The sequence below is a fragment of the Triticum urartu genome, chromosome 3A (genome assembly GCF_056163025.1).
Source record: "Triticum urartu cultivar PI428250 chromosome 3A, HENAU_Tu73, whole genome shotgun sequence".
In the NCBI taxonomy this organism is placed as follows: domain Eukaryota; kingdom Viridiplantae; phylum Streptophyta; class Magnoliopsida; order Poales; family Poaceae; genus Triticum; species Triticum urartu.
Window position 1 is genome coordinate 405,790,610 of NC_141875.1, and position 25,160 is coordinate 405,815,769.

General features: G+C 43.4%; 1 long non-coding RNA gene across 1 annotated transcript; it reads right to left on the reverse strand.

Moving 5' to 3' along the window:
• Nucleotides 1-21,629: 21,629 nt before the first annotated feature.
• Nucleotides 21,630-24,963, reverse strand: LOC147979866 (uncharacterized). The gene is made up of 3 exons (XR_015619032.1): nucleotides 24,567-24,963; nucleotides 23,293-23,363; nucleotides 21,630-21,953 (listed from the first exon to the last, which is right to left on the reverse strand). It is a non-coding gene; the product is annotated as an uncharacterized LOC147979866 (long non-coding RNA).
• Between the last annotated feature and the right edge of the window lie 197 nt (nucleotides 24,964-25,160).

A 25,160-nucleotide genomic window follows, 5' to 3' on the forward strand; every position in this document is an offset into this window, starting at 1 on the left:
AAGAAGTAGCTGGAAGAATTTCTGGCGCCGTTGCCAGGGAGGATCTACATCAAGCCTACCAAGTACCTATCATAAACTCTCATCTCTTGCATTTACATTATTTTCCATTTTCCTCTCGTTTTCATCTCCCTCACTTCTAAAATGTTTTCAGAGAAACACAAAAATATTTGCCTTTTTATTTGCCTCCTTTCGGTTAGCTTTTTTGTTTGCTTTTCGTTTGATTGTGTGCTAGCTAGATTGCTTACTTTGTCATGATGTCTCAAGAACATACTAAGTTGTGAATTTTCCAACACTAATAATAATGATTTTATTGGTAATCTGATTGCTCCCGCCACTAGTGCAGAATCCTATGAAATTAATGCCGCTTTGTTTAATCTTGTTATGAAAGAACAATTTTCTGGTAGCCCTAATGAAGATGTTGCATTCCATCTTAATACCTTCGTTGAATTGTGCTACATGCAAACAAAAGATGTGGATAATGATATTGCTAAATTGAAGCTATTTCCGTTCTCACTACGAGTTCGTGCTAAAACTTGGTTTTCATCCTTGCCTAAAAATAGTATTGATTCATCACTGGTACAACGAGCTGCTATGCAAACGGTTTTTAACCCCTTTCCGCGATGGCATTTTGAACTATCGCCTAGTGAGTTTGGGCGATAGGGAGTCTTTCCACACAACCCAGAAATCGTCGGGGATAGGCCCTCTGGTCACACATGCTGGGCAAAATGAGATCATGTGCAATGGGCGAGCGATCAAATACAATTATACATGCCCAATCGGTTCTGGTCGTATCCATCACACACACTTTTTATGTGGTAAACGTTTGCGCAAGATGGCCTAACGCAGACAGTTTTCAAGGGGAAGTCGTGTGTGATTGTTCATTGATCCAACACGTTTTCTTCCTAGAAATTGTGTGCATTGTCTGAGGCCATCGCCCACGGTGTTTTCTCAATAACTGTTTGCAATAGAAAAACCCAATTAGCGGGCTAATTGGCCTAATATTAATAATCCATTTATTAATCAAATTGACACTTCATATTAAGCACACAATATATTTAATTTACATATTAAGGAAGCAGGATTTCATAATTGAAATACATTTGAGCACAACATCATATAGCTTTAGCACTCTATTACACCATATAGGCATATAGCTAGCTACCCCATTACATAATTGCACCAGCACCAAGTTTTACATGCAACATCTATGATCTTTCAAAATTAGCATCATAGATGGTACATAGACAAATGAATCTCATCTAGAAAACTATTGAAGTGGAAGGGGAATATTGAGCCTTCATTGATGTTGAAGGTCTTTGCAACTTTAGGCCAGTGCCTGTGGATGATTGACCGTCCTGTAGTGCCCAAGATACGATTCTATCCCAACCACATAATGAATTCATGATCGGGGCACAATCGCATTTCGAGCGCATAGCAAGGTGGACATCATTACAACATACCATGTACTGAGTAGATGATAATACAAGATAGAGGCTTACACTCGCCACAAGCTACAACATGAATACAACAGTTAATCAATACATAGCAATCATCATACAGAAGAGCAGGATCCGACTACGGATGAAACCAAACCAAAAGAAGAACGACATCCACCCTACTAATCCCAGGCTCCCCGACCCGGAACCTATCCCTTGATCAAAGAAAAAGCGGAAGAACTCCAAAAAAGAAAGCATCGCTCTCACGTCATAGCATCGCATTACCTATACCTGCAACTGTTGTTGTAGTAATCTGTGAGCCACGAGGACTCAGCAATCCCATTACCATGGGTATCAAGACTAGCAAAGCTTAAAGGGTATGGAATGGATAAGTGGTGAGGTTGTAGCAAGCGGCTAAGCATTGCATGGTGGCTAACTTACGATTACAAGAGTAAGATGAGAATCTACGCAAACGGTCGCAAACTAGTAATGATCAAGAAGTGATCCTGAACTACTTATGTTCAAACATAACCCAACCGTGTTCTCTTCCCGAACGCACCCGAAAAGAGACAGTCACAGTTACACACGCGGTTGGTGTATTTTAATTGAGTTTAGTTCAAGTCCACTACAACCGGATATTAACAAATTCCCATCTGCCACACAACCGCGGGCACGACTCTTGAAAGTTTAAACCCTGCAGGGGCGTCCCAACTTAGCCCATGACAAGCTCACAATCTGCGGAGACAACCCTCCATCGCGGGACATCCGATCAGACTTGGAATCCCGGTGCACAAGACATTTCGACAATGGTAAAACAAGTCCAACAAGACCTCCCGACGTGCCGACACCCTGATAGTAGCCGTGTGTATCTTGTCTCAGGCCACGATCGGATGGGTTAAGCTACGAGTAAAACCAGCCCTCGAGTTTCCCCGAGGTGGCCCCGCAGGCTGCCTGTTTGGGACCAACACCATCAGCGTTGGGCCCCCTGTATTATGTTGAATAACGAACCTCGGGTAGCGCTAACTCCCCATGCGTCAAATTTATTAACATGTTTAGTTATTATGTTGAGCAAATGGTAAAACCAATGTTGGGCCTTGCTGGAAGAGTTTTATTCAAAGCGAACTGCCAAGAGGGGCCCATAAACCCTCATCAGGTTAGGGACGCAAAATCAAGGAACAAAATACCGGTATGACGGAAACTAAGGCGGCAAGAGTGGAACAAAACACCAGGCAAAAGGACGAGCCTTCCACCCTTTACCAAGTATACATGTGCATTAATTAAATAAGAGATATTGTGATATCCCATGATATCCATGTCCCAACATGGAACAACTTGCAACTGCACCTGCAACTAGCAACACTATAAGAGGGGCTGAGCAAAGCGGTAACATAGCCAAACAACGGTTTGCTAGGATGGTGAAAAAGGTTAGAGGCTATCATGGCAATTTGGGAGGCTTGATAAACAAGTGGTAGGTAGCGCGACATTGCAATAGCATCGAGACAACTAGCAAAGCAAAGATAGCGGTGAGATCCAAGGTGACGGTCATCTTGCCTGAGATCCCGCTAGGAAGAAGACCGAATCCATAAGAAGAAAAACGGGCGTAGTTGAACGGATCCTCACAATCGCAATGTTACAGGAACTATCAAGAAGAAGCAACACTAGAAAGAAGCAAACAACACGGTAAACAACCGTCGCATAAACATGGCATGATGCATAATCAAGCATGATGCATGTACGGTATAATGATTCATGGCATGGCAAAGTGCAACAAACAATACTACAAATTAAGTGGAGCTCAATATGCAAGTTGCATATTGACGAAACACGACATGACTTATTTAGTTCTCTCTCGGTCATGTACCCATCAATATTAAATGTTGGTTAACATGGCAAGAGGTGAAGCATAATTAATCTACCTATCTAGCAATTTTCAATGAGGCCGGAACAACAAACAACAACTCCGGAAAATCCCCATATGCATATTTCAAATTTGCTACTGTTCCGCCCTATACACAATTTTATTGTTGTTAAACAGGAAAATAGAGTGCACCATGTTAATCTATGCATTTTTCTAACCTATTTACATATAAAGTTTATTTAATTCGGAGCTACGGTTAATTAGTTATGGAATAAACCATTTTGACATGTCATTTATGCAAATTAATGCAAACAACATCTTAAACAATTTTAACATTGATGAAAGCAGCATATTATGAAACTAGATGAAATTCTAAGCATTTTACATATAAAGTTTGTTTTAATCTGATGCATGGTTAATTAATTATTATATGCATGAACATGAGGGTTTTTCTGTAAAACTGTAAATCCCTGGATAATGCTAAATTCCCAGGCCAAAAAAACATGTTGGGCCATATCTGGGACACAGCAGCAGGCGCAGGACAATATGCAACGCCCAAGGGCGCGAGATAGCATTGGGTGCTCACCACGGGCCAGAGGTCGGATCTGGAGTTGGGCCGGTGAAGAGCTGGAGCAGGCTGGGCCTTGGGGTGTTCGAGGGGAGGCAGCCCAGGCGCACGCTTGAGTGAGGCTCGGTCAATGGGGCGAGCGGCTGCGCTATGCTCGTTGCAATGGAAGAACAGCTCGATGCAGGGGCTCGGCGGCAGTGGCAACAGCGGCTCCTGGTGAAGAAGAGAGAGGGGTCTGAGAGGTTAGAGACCGGAGGGAAAGGGAGAGAACGGAGGAGGAGGTCCGACCAGAAGGGGCACCGACCTATGGAGCTCCAACTCCGGCGCGTGGTGTGACCTGCTGGGGTCCTGGACTACAGCGCGTGGGAGGTGGAGAACGGGACAACTCGGGAAGGAGGCGTCTGCGGGGCTACGGGGAAGCTAGAGGGCGTTGTGGTCCTTGGTTCAGGCACGAGCCGGTGCTACGTCTTGAGCTTGCGTTGGTTTTCCCCGAAGAGGAAGGGATGATGCAGCAAAGTAGTGTAAGTATTTCCCTCAGTTTTTGAGAACCAAGGTATCAATCTAGTAGGAGCCCACGCTCAAGTCCCTTGTACCTACACAAAACGATAGCTACTCGCAACCAACGCGATTAGGGGTTGTCAAGCCCTTCACGGTCACTTACGAGAGTGAGATCTGATAGATAGAATATTTTTGGTATTTTTGATATAAAGATGCAAAGTAAAAAGTAAAGGCAAAGTAAATAGTAAAGCAATATAAAAGTGATGGAGATTGATATGATGAGAATAGACCCGGGGGCCATAGGTTTCACTAGTGGCTTCTCTCAAGAGCATAAGTATTCTACGGTGGGTGAACAAATTACTGTTGAGCAATTGATAGAATTGTGCATAATTATGAGAATATCTAGGCATGATCATGTATATAGGCATCACGTCCGTGACAAGTAGATCGAAATGATTCTGCATCTACTACTATTACTCCACTCATAGACCGCTATCTAGCATGCATCTAGAGTATTAAGTTAAAAACAGAGTAACGCCTTAAGCAAGATGACATGATGTAGAGAGATAAATTCATGCAATATGAAATAAACCCCATCTTGTTATCCTCGATGGCAACGATACAATACGTGCCTTGCTGCCCCTTCTGTCACTGGGTAAGGACACCGCAAGATCGAACCCAAAGCTAAGCACTTCTCCCATGGCAAGAACTACCAATCTAGTTGGCCAAACCAAACGGATAATTCGAAGAGACTTGCAAAGATAACCAATCATGCATAAAAGAATTCAGAGAAGATTCAAATATTATTCATAGATAGACTTGATCATAAACCCACAATTCATCGGTCTCAACAAACACACCGCTAAAAGAAGATTACATCAAATAGATCTCCATGAGAGAGGGAGAGAACTTTGTATTGAGATTCAAAGAGAGAGAAGAAACCATCTAGCTACTAACTATGGACCCGAAGGTCTGAGGTAAACTACTCACACTTCATCGGAGGGGCTAGGATGATGTAGAAGCCCTCCGTGATGACGGCCCTCTTCCTGCGGAGCTCCGAAACAGGCCCCAAGATGGGATCTCTTGGATACAGAAAGTTGCGGCGGTGGAATTAGGGTTTTGGCTCCTGTTCTGATTGTTTGGGGGTATGTGTGTATATATAGGAGGTAGGAGTACGTCGGTGGAGCACCGAGGGGCCCACGAGGCAGGGGGCGCGCCCTAGGGAGGGCGCCCCCCACCCTCGTGACCACCTCTTTGATCCCTTGCAGTAGGGTCCAAGTCTCCTGGATCATGTTTGGCAAGAAAATCACGTTTCCGAAGATTTTATTCCGTTTGGACTCCGTTTGATATTCTGTTTATCCGAAACACTGAAATAGGCAAAAAAACAGCAATTCTGGGCTGGGCCTCCGGTTAATAGGTTAGTCCCAAAAATATATAAAAATGGAAAATAAAGCCCAATATAGTCCAAAACAGTAGATAATATAGCATGGAGCAATCAAAAATTATAGATACGTTGGAGATGTATCAGGCATCCCCAAGCTTAATTCCTGCTCGTCCTCGAGTAGGTAAATGATAAAAAGAGAATTTTTTATGCGGAGTGCTACTTGGCATAATTTCAATGTAAATCTTCTTAATTGTGGTATGAATATTCAGATTAGAAAGATTCAAGACAAAAGTTTATATTGACATAGAAAATAATAATACTTCAAGCATACTAACAAAGCAATTATGTCTTCTCAAAATAACATGGCCAAAGAAAGTTATCCCTACAAAATCATATAGTCTGGCTATGCTCCATATTCCCCACACAAAGTATTTAAATCATGCACAACCCCGATGACAAGCCAAGCAATTGTTTCATACTCTAACTTTTTCAATCTTCACGCAATACATGAGCGTGAGCCATGGATATAGCACTATAGGTGGAATAGAATGGTGGTTGTGGAGAAGACAAAAAGGAGAAGATAGTCTCACATCAACTAGGCGTATCAACGGGCTATGGAGATGCCCATCAATAGATATCAATGTGAGTGAGTAGGGATTGCCATGCAACGGATGCACTAGAGCTATAAATGTATGAAAGCTCAACAAAAGAAACTAGTGGGTGTGCATCCAACTTGCTTGCTCATGAAGACCTAGGGCAATTTGAGGAAGCCCATCATTAGAATATACAAGCCAAGTTCTATAACGTAAAATTCCCACTAGTATATGAAAGTGAAAACATATGAGACTCTCTATATGAAGAACATGGTGCTACTTTGAAGCACAATATATGATACTTGCTATATCATGGTGCTACTTTGAAGCACAAGTGTGGAAAAAAGGATAGTAGCATTGCCCCTTTTTTGGGGGGCCTTCTTTTTTTTCTTTGGCCTTTTTTTTGGGACAATGCTCTATTGAATGATGATCATCACACTTCTATTTATTTACAACTCAATGATTACAAATCGATACTAAAACAAAGTATGACTCTATATGAATGCCTCCGGCGGTGTACCGGGGTATGCAATGAATCACGAGTGACAAGTATGAAAGAATTATGAACGGTGGCTTTGCCACAAATACTATGTCAACTACATGATCATGCTAAGCAATATGACAATGATGGATGTGTCATGATGAACTAGATGGTGGAAAGTTGCATGGCAATATATGTCGGAATGGCTATGGAAATGCCATAATAGGTAGGTATGGTGGCTGTTTTGAGGAAGGTATATGGTAGGTGTATGATACCGGCGAAAGTTGCGCGGTATTAGAGAGGCTAGCAAGGGTGGAAGGGTGGGAGTACGTATAATCCATGGACTCAACATTAGTCATAAAGAACTCATATACTTATTGCAAAAATTTAGAAGTTATCAAAGAAAAGTATTACGCGCATGCTCCTAGGGGGATAGATTGGTAGGAAAAGACCATCGCTCATCCCCGACCGCCACTCATAAGGAAGACAATCAATAAATAAATCATGCTCCGACTTCATCACATAACGGTTCACCATACGTGCATGCTACGGGAATCACAAACTTCAACACAAGTATTCTTTAAATTCACAACTACTCAACTAGCATGAATTTAATATTATCACCTCCATATCTCAAAACAATTATCATGCTTCAATCTTTTCTTAGTATTCAACACACTCAAAAGAAAGTTTCACAAATCTTGAATACCAAGCATATTATTATTAGACAAATTACCATGCTATTAAGAGACTCTCAAATTAATTTAAGTGAAGCATGAGAGATCAATAGTTTCTTTAAAACATATCCACCACCGTGCTCTAAAAGATCTAAGTGAGTCACATAGAGCAAAATTATCTAGCTCAAAAGATATAAGTGAAGCACATAGAGCAAAATTATCTAGCTCAAAAGATAAAAGTGAAGCACATAGAGCATTCTATCAAATTTTAATTCATGTATGGCTTTCTCAAAAGGTGTGTACAGCAAGGATTATTGTGGCATACTATCAAACAAATACACAAATAATACAAGACGCTCCAAGCAAAACACATATCATGTTGGCGAATAAAAATATAGCTCCAAGTAAATTACCGATGGAAGTGGACGAAAAGAGGGGATGCCTTTCGGGGCATCCCCAAGCTTTGAATTTTTGGTGTCCTTGGATTATATTTGGGGTGCCATGGGAATCCCCAAGCTTAGGATCTTGCCACTCCTTGTTCCATGATCCATCAAAAGAATTCACCCAAAACTTGAAAACTTCACAACACAAAACTCAAAATAGAAAACTCGTGAGCTCCGTTAGCGAAAGAAAACAAAAGACCAAGGTAATGTAATGAACTCATTCTTTATTTATGTTGGTGTTTAACCTACTGTATTACAACTTCTATATGGATTATAAACTATTTTACTAGCCATAGATTCATCAAAATAAGCAAACAACACATGAAAAATAGAATCTGTCAAAAACAGAACAGTATGTAGTAATCTGTAGCTAGCTCAAGATCTGGAACCCCAAAAATTCTAAAATAAATTTCTGGATGTGAGGAATTTATCTATTAATAATCTTAAAAAGGAGTTAACTAAATAGCACTCTTCAAATAAAAATGACAGCAGTTCTCGTGAGCGCTAAAGTTTCTGTTTTTTACAGCAAGTTCAACAAGACTTTCCCCAAGTCTTCCCAACGGTTCTACTTGGCACAAACACTAATTAAACACAAAAAACACAACCAAAACAGAGGCTAAATAATTTATTTATTACTAAACAGGAGCAAAAAGCAAGGAATAAAAATAAATTTGGGTTGCCTCCCAACAAGCGCTATCATTTAACGCCCCTAGCTAGGCATAACGAGCAAGAATAGATCTAGGTATTGCCATCTTTGGTAGGTAATCCATAAGTGGCTCTCATGATAGTTTCATATGGTAATTTTATTTTCTTTCTTGGAAAGTGTTCCATGCCCTTTTTAATGGAAATTGAAATCTAATATTCCCTTCCTTCATATCAATAATCGCACCAACTGTTCTAAGGAAAGGTCTACCAAGAATAATAGGGCAAGAAGGATTGCAATCTATATCAAGAACAATCAAATCTACGGGCACATAATTCCTATTTTCAACAATAAGAACATCATTAATTCTTACCATAGGTTTCTTAATAGTGGAATCCGCAAGATGCAAGTTTAGAGAGCAATCATCAAAATTGCGGAAATCTAGTAAATCACACAAAGTCTTGGGAATAGTAGAGACACTAGCACCCAAATCACACAAAGTATAAAACTCATGATCTTTAATTTTAATTTTAATAGTTGGTTCCCACTCATCATAGAGTTTTCTAGGGATAGAAACTTTCAACTCAAGTTTTTCTTCGTAAGATTGCATCAAGGCATCAACAATATGTTCGGTGAAGCCTTTATTTCGACTATAAGCATGTGGAGAATTTAGCACGGATTGCAACAAGGAAATACAATCAATCAAAGAGCAATTTTCATAATTAAATTCCTTGAAATCCAATATAGTGGGTTTAGCAACATCTAGATTTTTATTTCTTTCAATCCCACTTTCATCAATTTCATCATTAAGATCTAAACACTCCGAATTTTTAGAATGCCTTCTAGGTAAAGGAAGATCATATTCAGTTTCATCAAGATTCATATTGCAAAATAAAGATTTAATAGGAGACACATCAATAACTTTTAGATCTTCATCTTGATTTTCATAGGAATTGGAAGAACATGCTTTAATAAAGGCATCTTTGGAAGCACGCATCCTAGCGGTTCTTTCTTTACACTCATCAATTGAAATTCTCATGGATTTTAGAGACTCATTAATATCATGCTTAGGTGGAATAGATCTAAGTTTCAAAGCATCAACATCAAGAGCAATTCTATCAACGTTCCTAGCCAAATCATCAATCTTAAGCAATTTTTCTTCAATCATAGCATTAAAATTCTTTTGCAAAGAAATAAATTCTTTAATATTAGATTCAAAATCAGAGGACATCTTATTATAATTTCCATAAGAGTTGTTGTAGGAATTTCCATAATTATTAGAAGGATTACTAGGATACGGCCTAGGATTAAAATTCCCTCTATAAGCGTTGTTACCAAAATTATTCCTACCAACAAAATTCACATCCATAGATTCATTGTTATTCTCAATCAAAGTAGACAAAGGCATATCATTAGGATCAGAAGAAACACTCTTAGTAGCAAATAATTTCATAAGTTCATCCATCTTTCCACTCAACACAATAATTTCTTCTATCGCATGCACTTTTTTATTAGAAGTTCTTTCAGTATGCCATTGAGAATAATTAACCATAATATTATCTAGGAGTTTAGTAGCATCTCCTAAATGTGATTTCCATAAAAGTGCCTCCCGCGGCCGAATCTAAAAGATTTCTAGAAGCAAAATTCAATCTAGCATAAAAAATTTGTATAATCATCCACAAATTCAAACCATGAGTAGGGCAATTACGTATCATTAATTTCATTGTCTCCCAAGCTTGTGCAACATGTTCTGATCAAGTTGTTCAAAGTTCATTATATCGTTTCTAAGAGAGGTGATCTTAGCGGGGGGAAATACTTAGAGATAAATGCATCTTTGCACTTGTTCCATGAATCAATAGTATTCTTAGGCAAAGACGAAAACCAAGCTTTAGCACGATCTCTAAGCAAAAAAGGAAATAGCTTCAATTTAACGACATCATTATTGACATCTTTTTTCTTTTGCATATCACATAAATCAACGAAGCTATTCAGATGAGTAGCGGCATCTTCACTAGGAAGGCCGGCGAATTGATCTTTCATAACAAGATTCAACAAAGCAGTATTAATTTCACAAGATTCAGCATCGGTAAGAGGAGCAATCGGAGTGCTAAGGAAATCATTATTATTGGTATTAATGAAGTCACACAATTTGGTAGTATCTTGAGCCATCGCGACAAACAAGCAATCTAACACACGGGCAAACAAAAAGCAAGAGGGCAAAAAGGGGCAAATAGAGAGGGAGGATAGAGAGAGAGGGCGAATAAAACGGCAAGGGTGAATTGGGGGGAGAGGAAAACGAGAGGCAAATGGCAAATAATGTAATGCGAGAGAAAGGGATTGTGATGGGTACTTGGTATATTGACTTTTTGTGCGCCCTCCCCGGCAACGGCGCCAGAAATCCTTCTTGCTACGTCTTGAGCTTGCGTTGGTTTTCCCCGAAGAGGAAGGGATGATGCAGCAGAGTAGCGTAAGTATTTCCCTCAGTTTTTGAGAACCAAGGTATCAATCCAGTAGGAGCCCACGCTCAAGTCCCTCGTACCTGCACAAAGCGATAGCTACTCACAACCAACGCGATTAGGGGTTGTCAAGCCCTTCACGGTCACTTACGAGAGTGAGATATGATAGATAGAATATTTTTGGTATTTTTGATATAAAGATGCAAAGTAAAAAGTAAAGGCAAAGTAAATAGCAAAGCAATATAAAAGTGATGGAGATTGATATGATGAGAATAGACCCGGGGGCCATAGGTTTCACTAGTGGCTTCTCTCAAGAGCATAAGTATTCTACGGTGGGTGAACAAATTACTGTTGAGCAATTGATAGAATTGTGCATAATTATGAGAATATCTAGGCATGATCATGTATATAGGCATCACGTCCGTGACAAGTAGATCGAAACGATTCTGCATCTACTACTATTACTCCACTCATCGACCGTTATCCAGCATGCATCTAGAGTATTAAGTTAAAAACAGAGTAACGCCTTAAGCAAGATGACATGATGTAGAGAGATAAATTCATGCAATATGAAATAAACCCCATCTTGTTATCCTCGATGGCAACGATACAATACGTGCCTTGCTGCCCCTTCTGTCACTGGGTAAGGACACCGCAAGATCGAACCCAAAGCTAAGCACTTCTCCCATGGCAAGAACTACCAATCTAGTTGGCCAAACCAAACGGATAATTCGAAGAGACTTGCAAAGATAACCAATCATGCATAAAAGAATTCAGAGAAGATTCAAATATTATTCATAGATAGACTTGATCATAAACCCACAATTCATCGGTCTCAACAAACACACCGCTAAAAGAAGATTACATCAAATAGATCTCCATGAGAGAGGGAGAGAACTTTGTATTGAGATTCAAAGAGAGAGAAGAAACCATCTAGCTACTAACTATGGACCCGAAGGTCTGAGGTAAACTACTCACACTTCATCGGAGGGGCTAGGATGATGTAGAAGCCCTCCGTGATGACGGCCCTCTTCCTGCGGAGCTCCGGAACAGGCCCCAAGATGGGATCTCGTAGATACAGAAAGTTGCGGCGGTGGAATTAGGGTTTTGGCTCCTGTTCTGATCATTTGGGGGTACGTGTGTATATATAGGAGGAAGGAGTACGTCGGTGGAGCACCGAGGGGCCCACGAGGCAGGGGGCGCGCCCTAGGGGGGCCCACCCTCATGACCACCTCTTTGATCCCTTGCAGTAGGGTCCAAGTCTCCTAGATCATGTTCAACGAGAAAATCACGTTTCCGAAGATTTTATTCCGTTTGGACTCCGTTTGATATTCTGTTTATCCGAAACACTGAAATAGGCAAAAAACAGCAGTTTTGGGCTGGGCCTCCGGTTAATAGGTTAGTGCCAAAAATAATATAAAAGTGGAAAATAAAGCCCAATATAGTCCAAAACAGTAGATAATATAGCATGGAGAAATCAAAAATTATAGATACGTTGGAGACGTATCAGCGGGCGGTGATGAGGGAGGCTCAAGGCTGGCGGAGAGGGTGGACCGGTGGCGCCGGCGTGGATCCGGCCGGGAACAGGCAAGGGCGACGGAGGAAGGCGACGGCTTCGCGGTTGGCGGCAACGACGTCGGCTGTTGCCGACGAGGTCTGCGGCTGCAGGGCCGGTGTGTTCCTGTGAACAGAGAAAGAGAGAGACGAGGTGTTGAGAGCGAGAGAAAAACCATAGGAAGGAGGGAAAAAGAAAGGGGAGGAGCGGTGGTCCTCATCTTGCTAGCTGTAGGTTTGGACGCCGGCGGCAGATGGGAACGGCGGCTCCCTGAGCTTGGGGACGAGCTCGCCCAATCTGGATCGGGGCTAGCTGCGGGGCACGAGGAGGATGCAGGGGAGGCTCGGGCAGCGCACGGGGCTGCTGTTGCTGCTGGTGGTGGTGGACGGCGGGGACGGCACGAGGGAGCTCCTCTCCCTGGCTCGCAACGAGGGGAACGGGGAGGTCTGCGTGGGTGGATCGAGGGAGGCAGGGGAGTGCGCTGGTTGGATCAGTGGGGAAAACTAGGAGAAGGTGGTTGGCGGCTGGATCGAGAGGGATCCCGAGGAAGAAGGAGGTTGGTCGGGTGGCTCGAATGGATCAGGCAAGATACCGAGGATAGAGGAGACAGTGGCCGGCGGCGAAGCGGAGGATTTGATGGATGGGATAACTAGATCTAGGGTTAGACTGTTTATATAGGTTGGATATTAGGGTAGGGGTTATCTAGGTCCCTTCGATCGTAATCAGACGGTTCGAAATAAATAGGCTAGGGAGTCCAAAAGAGAAACTGAAGATCTTTTAGGGATGTTTGGGGATGATTCGGACCCATCGGTAACGACAGCCCGGTTCGGGTTCGTGGAAGTTTCGGACACGGGCGAGGGGTCGATGCACTGTGCAAAGAGGGGTTAGGCAGACGAAGTCAACTGTGTGGTTGGACTGAGAATCGTCAAGGAAGACAAACGGTCTGACAACATTTCCACGGAGAAGACAAGAGAGGAGAGAACGGTCTGGCAGAGACAAGGAAGAAGCGGCAACCACAAACAGATGCAAGTTTTGAAAACATGATGGCAAGAGAGTGCCGATGCAATGCAAATGATGACATGATGAATGCAACAAATAAATAAAACACACGGCGACAACGAAACAACTAGAAGGCTTCTGGAGCGTCGGTCTCGGGCTGTCACACATCCATCTTTCGTCCTCTTTAGGAAGACTTCAATATTGAACCATGGGTGTTGTATGAATACCTTCCTCACCTCCGGGCCATATAGGTGGTTTGAGAGGTAATCATCAGTGAACTGCTTCGGAAAGGCCTGAAAACAAGGATGTGCATAAATATCTTCTCTAGATTGGAAATGGGGCAAAGGAATAAAAATGCAAGGTATAATAGTTAGTACCATCATGTAGTGAACTGATGTCTTCTTCATTGTGCAGACAAAGATCTTGTTGTTTTTTGTCGCTAATTTCTTTATCCTAACAATCTTTCTGAGTTTCTTGACTTGACTGATATTCATGGAAAACTCATTTCCCCATATGCAAAAAGGGTCAAACAGTGGGTCAAAACCTCTGACAACAGGACCTACATGTGCAAGACCAAATTGTTAAAAACCTAAATATTATAATGGTTCCTGCAATTGCACAATAATGTGCTATTAGACAGAGGACCATGCATGTGCAAACCTTGTTGTAAACCCTAGTGCTTCCCATTGTTTCCCTGCAACAAATGTAAGGTAGTTAGTGATCAGGTTAAGTGAGGGTTGGCATGCTATTAGTAAAATATGTTGATGAAAAATAAACACATTGTAGATTCATCAGAATAATTCTAGCCACATGGAAAAGCCATTTATGTAAACCAAACATGATTAAGAACTAGGAAATATAGCAATCGTATATGTTTCTCATGTATTAAGTGCAGCCAAATTCGATTTATTCCTCACATGCATAACAATACAAAATTGTACTCACAACAATTGGACATTGCATTGTAGAATTGAACCAAGCAGTTAACTAAACACCACAACAAATGAACCAAACATTAACAAAGCACCACATTGCACAATATAACATACTCCTAATAGAAGATCAGGCAATTAACCAAACCAAGCATGCTTAAAAACTTGGAAATATATAAATTGTATTTGTTTCTCATGTATTTAGTACAGCAAAATTTGATTTATTTCTCTTATGGTAGACAATAAGAAAATGCACCCACAACAATTGAACATCATATTGCAGAATTGAACCAAACAGTTAACTAAACACCACAACAAATGAACCAAACATTAACTGAGTACCACATTGCATAATATATAACATACTAGAAGTTCAGACAGTTAACCAAACCAAGCATGCTTGACAACTTGGAAATATAGAAATTGTATTTGTTTCTCATGTATTTTGTACATCCAAATTCGATTTATTTCTCACATGGAAGACAATACAAAATTGCACCCAGAAGAATTGAACATCACATTGCAGAATTGAACCAAACAGTTAACTGAACACGACAACAAATTAAAGAAATAGTTAATAAGTGAGCACCACATTGCACGACATATTAGACATATACACTAGAGGAATAAATTGCATGGTAAAAGTAGATAGGACAGTTCACCACAATTTGTTAAGGAAAGGCAGGAGCAGCACATGCAACGGGTAAACCGAGCATGCTTAACCAGTGTAGCTAGCTAACTGAACATAGGTCCTTATAGTGAGCTAATAAGACAAGCTACTCCTCATCGTTGGAGATATCGATGATGATTGACTCCTTGTATGTGGAAGAGGGCGAAGCATACACATCGTGGGTGCCCTCCTCATAGTGGTGAGTTGCCTGAGCCGCTTTGGGCACCAACCTGCTGGCTCTCGAGTTGAGGTAAGCACGAGCACGCTGAGAAAACACCTCATAGTCTTCGTCGAAGGCACCGACGGTGGCCTCGAGAAAACGCCATGAACTGTCGTTTAAAGTGGCCAACCGCGTCACGGCGTTGGTGCACGAGGCGTCAACAGTGGCCTCGACGGTGAGGTGCTCCTCCAAGATCTGGAGGTTGGCATGAATGGCAGCCATCGCGACCTCATCCACACGTGCGGCCACAATTTGCTTCTCTGCTGCCAGATGCTCCTTGAGCTCATGGCTATACTCCGTGCACCATGGCTTAGGGCAGCTCTTATGTCGGATGTAGACGGAGGAGGAGGATGGGGTCGGGTGTGGATTACCTACTTGGATCGACGAGGCCGAGCAGCGTGAAGGAGGGTCGCCGGTGAGGAGGCGGTGGTGCAAGCAAGGAGTGAAGGTTTGAACTTGGAAAGGAAGGTGGAAACAGGGGGAATGTTGCTTTTCGTAACGGGGAGGGGGAGGGGGGGTAGATATTTCCACGGAAGCCGAAAATTTTGGCTTGGTGTAGCGAAAAATATGGCGCGCAAAGTGTCATTAGACACGGTCTCTTATTCAGCATTGTGTACGATATGTGAACATCATGAACGATTCATATAGCTTACCCCGTGTGTGATGAGTTTGAACGTGCAAATTTTGGTCCAAATTTCCCTGGTTATAGTGGTCATCCACGTCATTGCATAATTTGGATACACAAAGGAGCCTACAGCACACCCACACTTCTTAATCGAGCAAGTTCAGTAATTAAACAGAGCTACCTGACCTAAACATTACTCTAGCAAATTAAAGACCAGCGCTCTAAATTAAACAAAGAGTACCACTCTGGCTGGCGCTCGTCGATCTCCACCGCCTCCTCCATGTCCATATCGTGCTCGACGTTCTCCCGGGGAAGGGGCCCCATGGCATCCATCGCACCATACTCGGCAAGCATCTCGCCATCCACGTCCATCATCTCTTTGGAAAAGGCCGCCACTAGATGGGCGTGGGCAGCCGCGATCTAGGTTTGGACGGGCTTTGTTGTGGCAAGGTATGTCGCGAAGGAACGGACGGCTACTCGAATGCTCTCGGCAATTGCCAACGCTTCGGCCATGGGTTGCAGACCGTTGTCAGAGAAGCTTCGTTTGATTTGTGCGGTGACCGCCAGGAGCTGGGCATGGGCGGCCTCGACATGGTCATGGGCGGCCTCCATCAGGGCTAAAGCTGCCGCTGTGGAACGGACAACTGCCATTCCGCTCTCGCCAGTTGCTATCCCCGAGGCAGATGTTGCTGCCGCCACCTAAGAAGCAACAGCGGCCGTTTGTGCTTTCTTGGCCACCCGTTCACAGATTATGACCACACTCACGCAACTTGTTAGCATGCGCTCTCATTGGAGTGGGCCGCCGAAGTTGCCCTCACGACGTGGGTCCACGTCTCCATCTTTCATCGGTGATGATTAAACAGTGAAATGATATTTGGGGAGCGAGCTAGTGTGCTTGACGCGCCGGATGTGGATTGTAGCCGACGTACCTTCTCGCATAAGCCATGTACGTACTATACTTGGACGATGCTCTGAGATATTTGTACTGCATCTCACACGGTTGGTGATAATAAACTGTCTGTGATCTACTTGATTTTTCATCTTGATTTGAAATACATGATGGGGTCACAGCGGCAAAAGAGGGAGTTTGAATTGCTAGAACTTTTATCTGCAGTGAACATGCAACTATAGGTGTGTCATCAAAAAAATTGGAATTATTCAGGGTTCATTTGGAAATTTTTATACATTAACTTGGTTTTCTAGGCATTTCAGGTGCACAATTCAAAATTAAAGTACATGCACATGCTCCGGTGCACCAAAATGGGTTGTAAAATCATATATGTGTCCATGGGTTAATGCTTATGTCCCATGCAAAAAATGGGGATGAATTTCAAACACCTCGACACCGTGGCTCGCCGACAAACATTGAGATACTTGGTTTTGTAATTCTAGTAAATCGAAAACTCGTCTGAAATTCATGAACCTTGGCATGCTATCATGGAATGGCATCAACATGCTGGGGTAAAAATATATCCCATTTTTGGCAGGTTTTGGTATAAGCTTCTCACAAACCAGAGCTTATCACAAGAAGCCTCATGGTTCCGGTAGGAACGTGTCACCTTTCTAGACGAAACGATATTCGTCGCCTCTTCTTGCTTTCATTTTTTTTCTGGTGTCAATATAGAACAACAGGAGTGTCGTGTTAAATTTTGGAATATTTCGGGGTTCGTTTGGACATTTTTATACGTTAATTGAGCTTTCTAGGCATTTATGTGCATAATTCAAATTTGAACTACATGCACATGCTCTAGTGCATAAAAATGGGTTGAAAAATCAAATGTGTATCCTTGGTTGCATGCTTAGTTCACATGCAAGAAATGAGAATGAATGTCAAACACCTTGCCGTCGTAGCTTGGACGCGAACATTGAGATACATGGTTTTAAAATTCTAGTAAATCGAAAACTCGTCTGAAATTCATGAAACTTGACATGCTATCATGGAACGACATCAACATGTTGTGGTAACAATATTGTCCCATTTGAGGTAGGTATGGGTATAAGCTTCTCACCACAAGCCTCATGGTTCCGGTAGGGAACATGCTACCTTTGTGGACGAAACGATATTCGTTGCCTCTTCTTGCTTTCAAATTTTTTCTAGTGTCAACATAAAACAATAGGAGTGTTGTGTTAAATTTTGGGATTTTTTAGGATTCGATTGGACATTTTTATACATTAGTTGAGTTTTTCTATGCATTTATGTGCATAATTCGAATTTGAAATACAGGCACATGCTCCAGTGCATATAAATGAGGTGAAAAATCAAATGTGTGTCCTTGGTTGCATGCTTAGGTCCCATACAAGAAATGGGAATGAATATCAAACACCTTGCCACCGTCGCTCGGCCGCTAACATTGAGATACCTGATTTTTAAATTCTAGTAAATCGAAAACTCGTCTGAAATTTATGAAACTTGGCATGCTATCAAGGAACGGCATCAACATGCCATGGTAAAAATGTTATCCCATTTGGGGCAAGTTGGGCTATAAGCTTCTTACAAACCAGAGCTTCTCACAGCAAGCCTCATGGTTACAGCAGGGAACGTGTCACCTCTGTGGACGAAACGATATTTGTTGCCTCATCTTGATTTCAATTTTTTTCTAGTGTCAACATAGAACAAGAGGAGTGTTGTGTTAAATTTTGGAATTTTCCAGGGTTCGTTTGGACATTTTTATACATTAACTGAGTTTTCTATGCATCTATGTGCATAATTCAAATTTGAACTACAGTCACATACTCCAGTGCATATAAATGGGTTGGAAAAAATCAAATGTGTGTCCTTGGTCGCATGCTTAGGTCCCATGTAAGAAATGAGAACGAATGTCAAACACCTTACAACCGTCGCTCGGCCGCAAACATTGAGATACTCGGTTCTTAAATTCTAGTAAATCCAAAACTTGTTTGAAATTCATGAAACTTGGCATGCTATCATGGAACAACATCAACATGTTGTGGTCAAAAAAATTCTCATTTTGGGCAGGTTTGGGTATAAGCTCCACACATACCAGAGCTTTTGACAACAAGCCTCATGGTTTTGGTAGGGAATGTGCCTCCTTCACGGTTGAAACGATATTCGTTGATTCTTCTTGTTTTCAATTTTTTTCCTAGTGGCAACAAAGATCAATAGGAGCGTCGTGTTAAAATTTGAAATTTCGGGGTTCGTTTGGACATTTTTATAGATTAACTGAGTTTTGTAGGCATTTTATGTGCATAATTCAAATTTGAACTACATGCACATGCTCCAGTGCAGAAAAATGGGTTGACAAATCAAATGTGTGTCCTTAGGTGCATGCTTAGGTCCCATGCAAGAAATGGGAATGAATTTCAAAACTAGGGCACTGTTGCTTGCCGACAAAACATTGAGATACTTTGTTTTTAAATTCTAGTAAATTCAAAACTCGTTTGAAATTCATGAAACTTGGCATGCTATTATGGAATGGCACCCGATATGATGTGGTATTTTTCGTGTCCAATTTGAGAGAAGGCGCACTCGAATAACAGCCAACAAAGGCATTTTGAAATAAATAGCTGCCACTTTAACGCCTCAAACGTTTGTATAAGTTAAATTGTGTGCGTTTTGTTAACCATTCACGTGACGCCACGCGTCACACTTTTAATGGCTAGGAGGTGTCGTGCAGACAGCTGCTTGAGTATACGGGAGGCGTACGAGAGCAGCCCACTACACAGGCTGACCGGGAGGCGTGCAAGTTGTCCTCCAATACGCAAGCTCACCGGGAAGCGTACGAGCTGTGTGTTGTGCACACTCACTGGGAAGCGAGCCATTTGACTTCCATGAAAGCCCACCATGCTCGCATCCTCTCCATTAATGGCGCCTGAGCCGCTGTTTAATGCGGGCGGCCTTACTGTTCGCCTCACATTCCCCACCGGCAGACCTCCACCAACGCCATGGCGTAGAAGGATCTTCTGCCACTAGTCTTCCAGTTTGGTGAAGTCAACTCCGAGCCGGACGAGGTAGAAAATAAGGAGGAATGGGGCCTGATACGTCTTCAACGTATCTATAATTTTTTATTGTTCCATGCTATTATATTATCTGTTTTGGATGTTTTATATGCATTAAATATGCTATTTTATACGATTTTTGGGACTATCCTATTAACCTAGAGCCCAGTGCCAGTTTATGTTATTTTCCTTGTTTTAGAGTTTCGCAGAAAAGGAATACCAAACGGAGTCCAAATGAAATAAAACTTTGGCGATGATTTTTCTTGGAGCAAAAGACATCCAGAGGACTTGGAGTGCACGCCAGGGAAGCCACGAGGCAGCCACAAGGATGGAGGGCGCGCCCCACCCTTGTGGGCCCCTTGTGACTCCACCGACCTATTTCTTCTGCCTATATATATTCTCTTATACCCCCAAAACAACCAGGGGAGCCACGAAAAGACTTTTCCATCGCCGCAACCTTCTGTACCCGTGAGATCCCATCTAGGGGCCTTTTTCGGCGTCCTGCCCGAGGGGGATTCGATCATGGAGGGATTCTACATCAACACCATTGCCCTTCTGATGAAGCGTGAGTAGTTTACCACAGACCTATGGGTCCATAGCTAGTAGCTAGATGGCTTCTTCTCTCTCTTTGATTCTCAATACCATGTTCTCCTCGATATTCTTGGAGATCTATTCGATGTAATACTTTTTGCGGTGTGTTTGCCGAGATCTGATGAATTGTGGATTTATGATTAGCTTATCTATGATTATTATTTGAATCTCCTCTGAATTTTTATATGCATGATTTGATATCTTTGCAAGTCTCTTCGAACTATCAATTTGGTTTGGCCAACTAGATTGGTTTTTCTTGCAATGGGAGAAGTGCTTAGTTTGGGTTCAATCTTGCGGTGTCCTTTCCTAGTGACAATAGGGGCAGCAAGGCACAAATTGTATTGTTGCCATCAAGGATAAAAAGATGGGGTTTACATAATATTGCTTGAGTTTATTCCTTTACATCATGTCATCTTACTTAATGCGTTACTCTGTTCTTCAGGAACTTAATACTTTAGATGCAGGCAGGAGTCAGTCGATGTGTGGAGTAATAGTAGTAGATGCAGAATCGTTTCGGTCTACTTGACATGGATGTGATGCCTATATTCATGATCATTGCCTTAGATATCGTCATAACTTTGCGCTTTTCTATCAATTGCTCGGCAGTAATTTGTTCACCCACCACAAAATTTTCTATCTTGAGAGAAGCCTCTAGTGAAACTTATGGCCCCGGGTCTATTTTCCAGTATATAATCTTCTAGTTTCCATCATATTAGTTTCTGATCTACTATTTTGCAATCTTTTAGTTTCCGATCTATAAACCAAAAATACCAAAAATATTTACTTTACCGTTTATCTATCTCTATCAGATGTCACCTTTGCAAGTAACCGTGAAGGGATTGACAACCCCTTTATCGCCTTGGGTGTAAGTTGTTGTTTGTTTGTGCAGGTATTCAGTGACTTGCGCGTTGTCACCTACTGGATTGATACCTTGGTTCTCAAAATTGAGGGAAATACTTACTCTACTGTGATGCCTCCGATTTGACCGTACACTAATCATACACGCAAACGTGTATGATCAAGATCAGAGACCCATGAGAAGATATCACAACACAACTCTATAAATAAAAATAAGTCATACAAGCATCATATTACAAGCCAGGGGCCTCGAGGGCTCGAATACAAGAGCCCGATCATAGATGAGTCAGCGGAAGCAACAATATCTGAGTACAGACATAAGTTAAACAAGATTGCCTTAAGAAGGCTAGCACAAACTGGGATACAGAACAAAAGAGGGGCAGGCCTCCTGCCTGGGATCCTCCTAAACTACTCCTGGTCGTCGTCAGCGTCCTGCACGTAGCAGTAGGCACCTCCAGTGTAGTAGGAGTCATCGTCGACGGTGGCGTCTGGCTCCTGGGCTCCAATGTCTGGTCGCAGCAATCGAGTATAGAAAGGAGGAAAAGAGGGAGCAAAGCAACCGTGAGTACTCATCCAAAGTACTCGCAAGCAAGGAGCTACACTACATATGTATGCATTGGTATCAAATGGAATAAGGGGATCATATGTGGGCTGAACTGCAGAATGCCAGAATAAGAGGGGGATAGCTAGTCCTGTCGAAGACTACGCTTCTGGCCACCTCCATCTTGCAGCAGAAGAAGAGAGTAGACGGTAAGTTCACCAAGTAGCATCGCATAGCATAAACCTAAACGGTGATCCTCCCCTCGTCGCCCTGTGAGAGAGCGACCACCGGTTGTATCTGTCACTTGGAAGGGTGTGTTCTATTAAGTATCCGGTTCTAGTTGTCATAAGGTCAAGGTACAACTCCGGGTTGTCCTTTTACCGAGGGACACGACTATTCGAATAGATCAACTTCCCTGCAGGGATGCACCACATTTCCCAACACGCTCGATCCCCTTTGTCCGGACACACTTTTCTGGGTCATGCCCGGCCTCGGAAGATCAACACGTCGCAGCCCTACCTAGGCACAACAGAGAGGTCAGCACGCCGGCCTAAATCGTATGGCACAGGGGTTTGAGCCCATCGCCCATTGCACACCTGCACATTGCGTACGCGGCCGGTGAGCAGACCTAGCAACCTCCATTGTAAAGGAAGTTGCGTTACGCGGTCCAACCCGGCGCGCGCCGCTTAGTCGCTGACGTCACGAAGGCTTCGGCTGATACCACGACGTCGAGTGCCCATAACTGTCCCCGCATAGATGGTTAATGTGTATAGGCCAGTGGCCAGACTCAGATCAAATACCAAGATCTCGTTAAGCGTGTTAAGTATCCGCGAACGCCGACCAGGGCTAGGCCCACCTCTCTCCTAGGTGGTCTCAACCTGCTCTGTCGCTCTGGCTCAAAGTAACAGTCGGGGGCCGTCGGGAACTCAGGCCCACCACTACCTGGATGGAGCCACCTGCCCCTTCAGCCCCCAACATCGGAATCACTCGCGGGTACTCCTACGAGCCGACCCGACTTTAATCACCACAAGTATCATATATAATATATAAGTATATACCCGTGACCACCTCCCAAGTGATCACGGCCCGATAGTATAGCATGGCAGACAGACAAGAATGTAGGGCCACTGATGATAAACTAGCATCCTATACTAAGCATTAGGATTGCAGGTAAGGTATCAACAGTAGTAGCAAGGACATGCTATGCATCAGGATAGGATTAACGGAAAGCAGTAACATGTTACACTACTCTAATGCAAGAAGTAGAGAGAAGAGTAGGCGTTATCTGGTGATCAGGGGGGGCTTGCCTGGTTTCTCTGGCAAGAAGGGTCGTCAACACCGTAGTCGACAACAGGGGTACCGGCAGCGGTCTCAGGGTCTACCGGAAAGAAGTAACGGAGGGGAACACAATAAATATAATGCAAACATAAGCATGACAATGCAAGACATGACAAGGAGCGGTGCTAGGTGTGCCCTAATGCGGTAGTAGGTGATCCGGCGAAAGGGGGAAACATCTGGGAAAGTATCCCCGGTGTTTCGCGTTTTTGGATAGATGAACCGGAGGTGAAATGTTGCAAGTTTGCTATGCTAGGGACATGTGGCTGACGAACGGGCTGCGTATCGGATTCATCTCGTCGTTCTAAGCAATTTTCATGTACAAAGTATTTTCATTCGAGTTACAGATTATTTTATATGATTTTCTAAAGTTTAATTGATTTTCTGGAATTCTGGAATATAGCTAAATTCGAATTTAAACAGTGTATTTTTTATACACACGGACAACTAGTCTACTAGAATGATGTGCGGGTCCAGTGGCTGAGTCAGCATACACAGTCAGCAAGTCAACAGTCAATGGTTGACTTGGTCAAAGTGTGAATAGTGGTCGTGGGGCCTACTTGTCATTGACTGATATTTTAACTTAAGTGCTAAACAGATTTATTTAGTAAGGGGACCCACATGTCATTCACAGTAACTAATCATGAGGTTGGTTGGTTGAACTAATTAGAGCATGACCTAGCAGTCAACGTCTAGTTAGACTAACTAATTAGATTAGCACCTAACCTAATCTAACTTAGCACTACAAGCCGGCTTCTTGGACAGAGTCAGCAGCAGCAACGCATCAGGAAAAGCAAGCAACAGCTGCATCAGGCATTGCAAGCAGCAGCAAGTTGCGCAGCAGCAAACAGCAATAGCAACGGCAAGCAGTAGCGGATACGCACGAGCGACGACGGCCGGACGGGCGCACGTGGGCGCGCGCAAGGTCGCGGCCAGAGGCGACGCCGGCGTGGGGCACAGGGAGTGGCCGGAGGTGAGGCAAGGCTAGGCCAGGGCGCAACGATGAGCAGCAGCTCGCGGAGGCGAGCGGGGATGCGTCCACGCGCGAGTGGGCACGCGCGGAGGCGCGACCGGCGCAGGGCAGGGCGGGGTGGCCAAGTGCGCGGGCTAGCCGGGCGCGAGGTAGGGGAGCCCGGGGTGCTCGTGCCCGTCGGCCATGGCGGGCGGCGGAGTTCGGTGCAGGTGGGCAGCGGTGAAACGACATAAATCCAAGGGGGAATCATATGGGGAATCAAGGGGAGCTCACATCGCAGCTGTAGAGAAAGTCAGCGGGCTCGGGGAGGCTTCAATGAGGTCGAAATCGAAGATGACGAGCGGCGGGGTAGAGCTTGAAGAAGACCTCGTCCGGTCGAAGCGGTGGCTCCGGGCTCGATCTCGTGGGTGGAGATGAAGAAGTGGACGACGATGGTTCTGCTGGACGTCTCCCCCAGCGAAGAGGCGCACGGTGGCCGCGGCTACGACGACGGCATGGCGACCATGACATTAGGCGAACTCCAAGTTGTGACCAAAGGGAAAGGGGAGTTCGAGTGGGGGCTAGGGTTCGGTCGAGGGGGGCATGGCGCAACCTTATCCTTTTGGGGGCGTGGGATGGGCGCCACGGCGACATCGCCGGTCGGGGAGGCCTGGATAGGCGCCACGGCCTCTCCCTGTTTCCTGTAGTGTGGGGAGGGAGAGGATATGAGGTGGGTTGGGCCGGGATCAGTCCTGTAGAACTAAAGCCCAAAGGCATAGTAGGATCTTTCTTCTCTTCTTTATTTAGTTTCTTTTTTTTGGTTTTCTTATTTTCTATTCTGTTTCGTATTTTATTTTAATACCATTCGATTTGTGTTGAACTTGAATT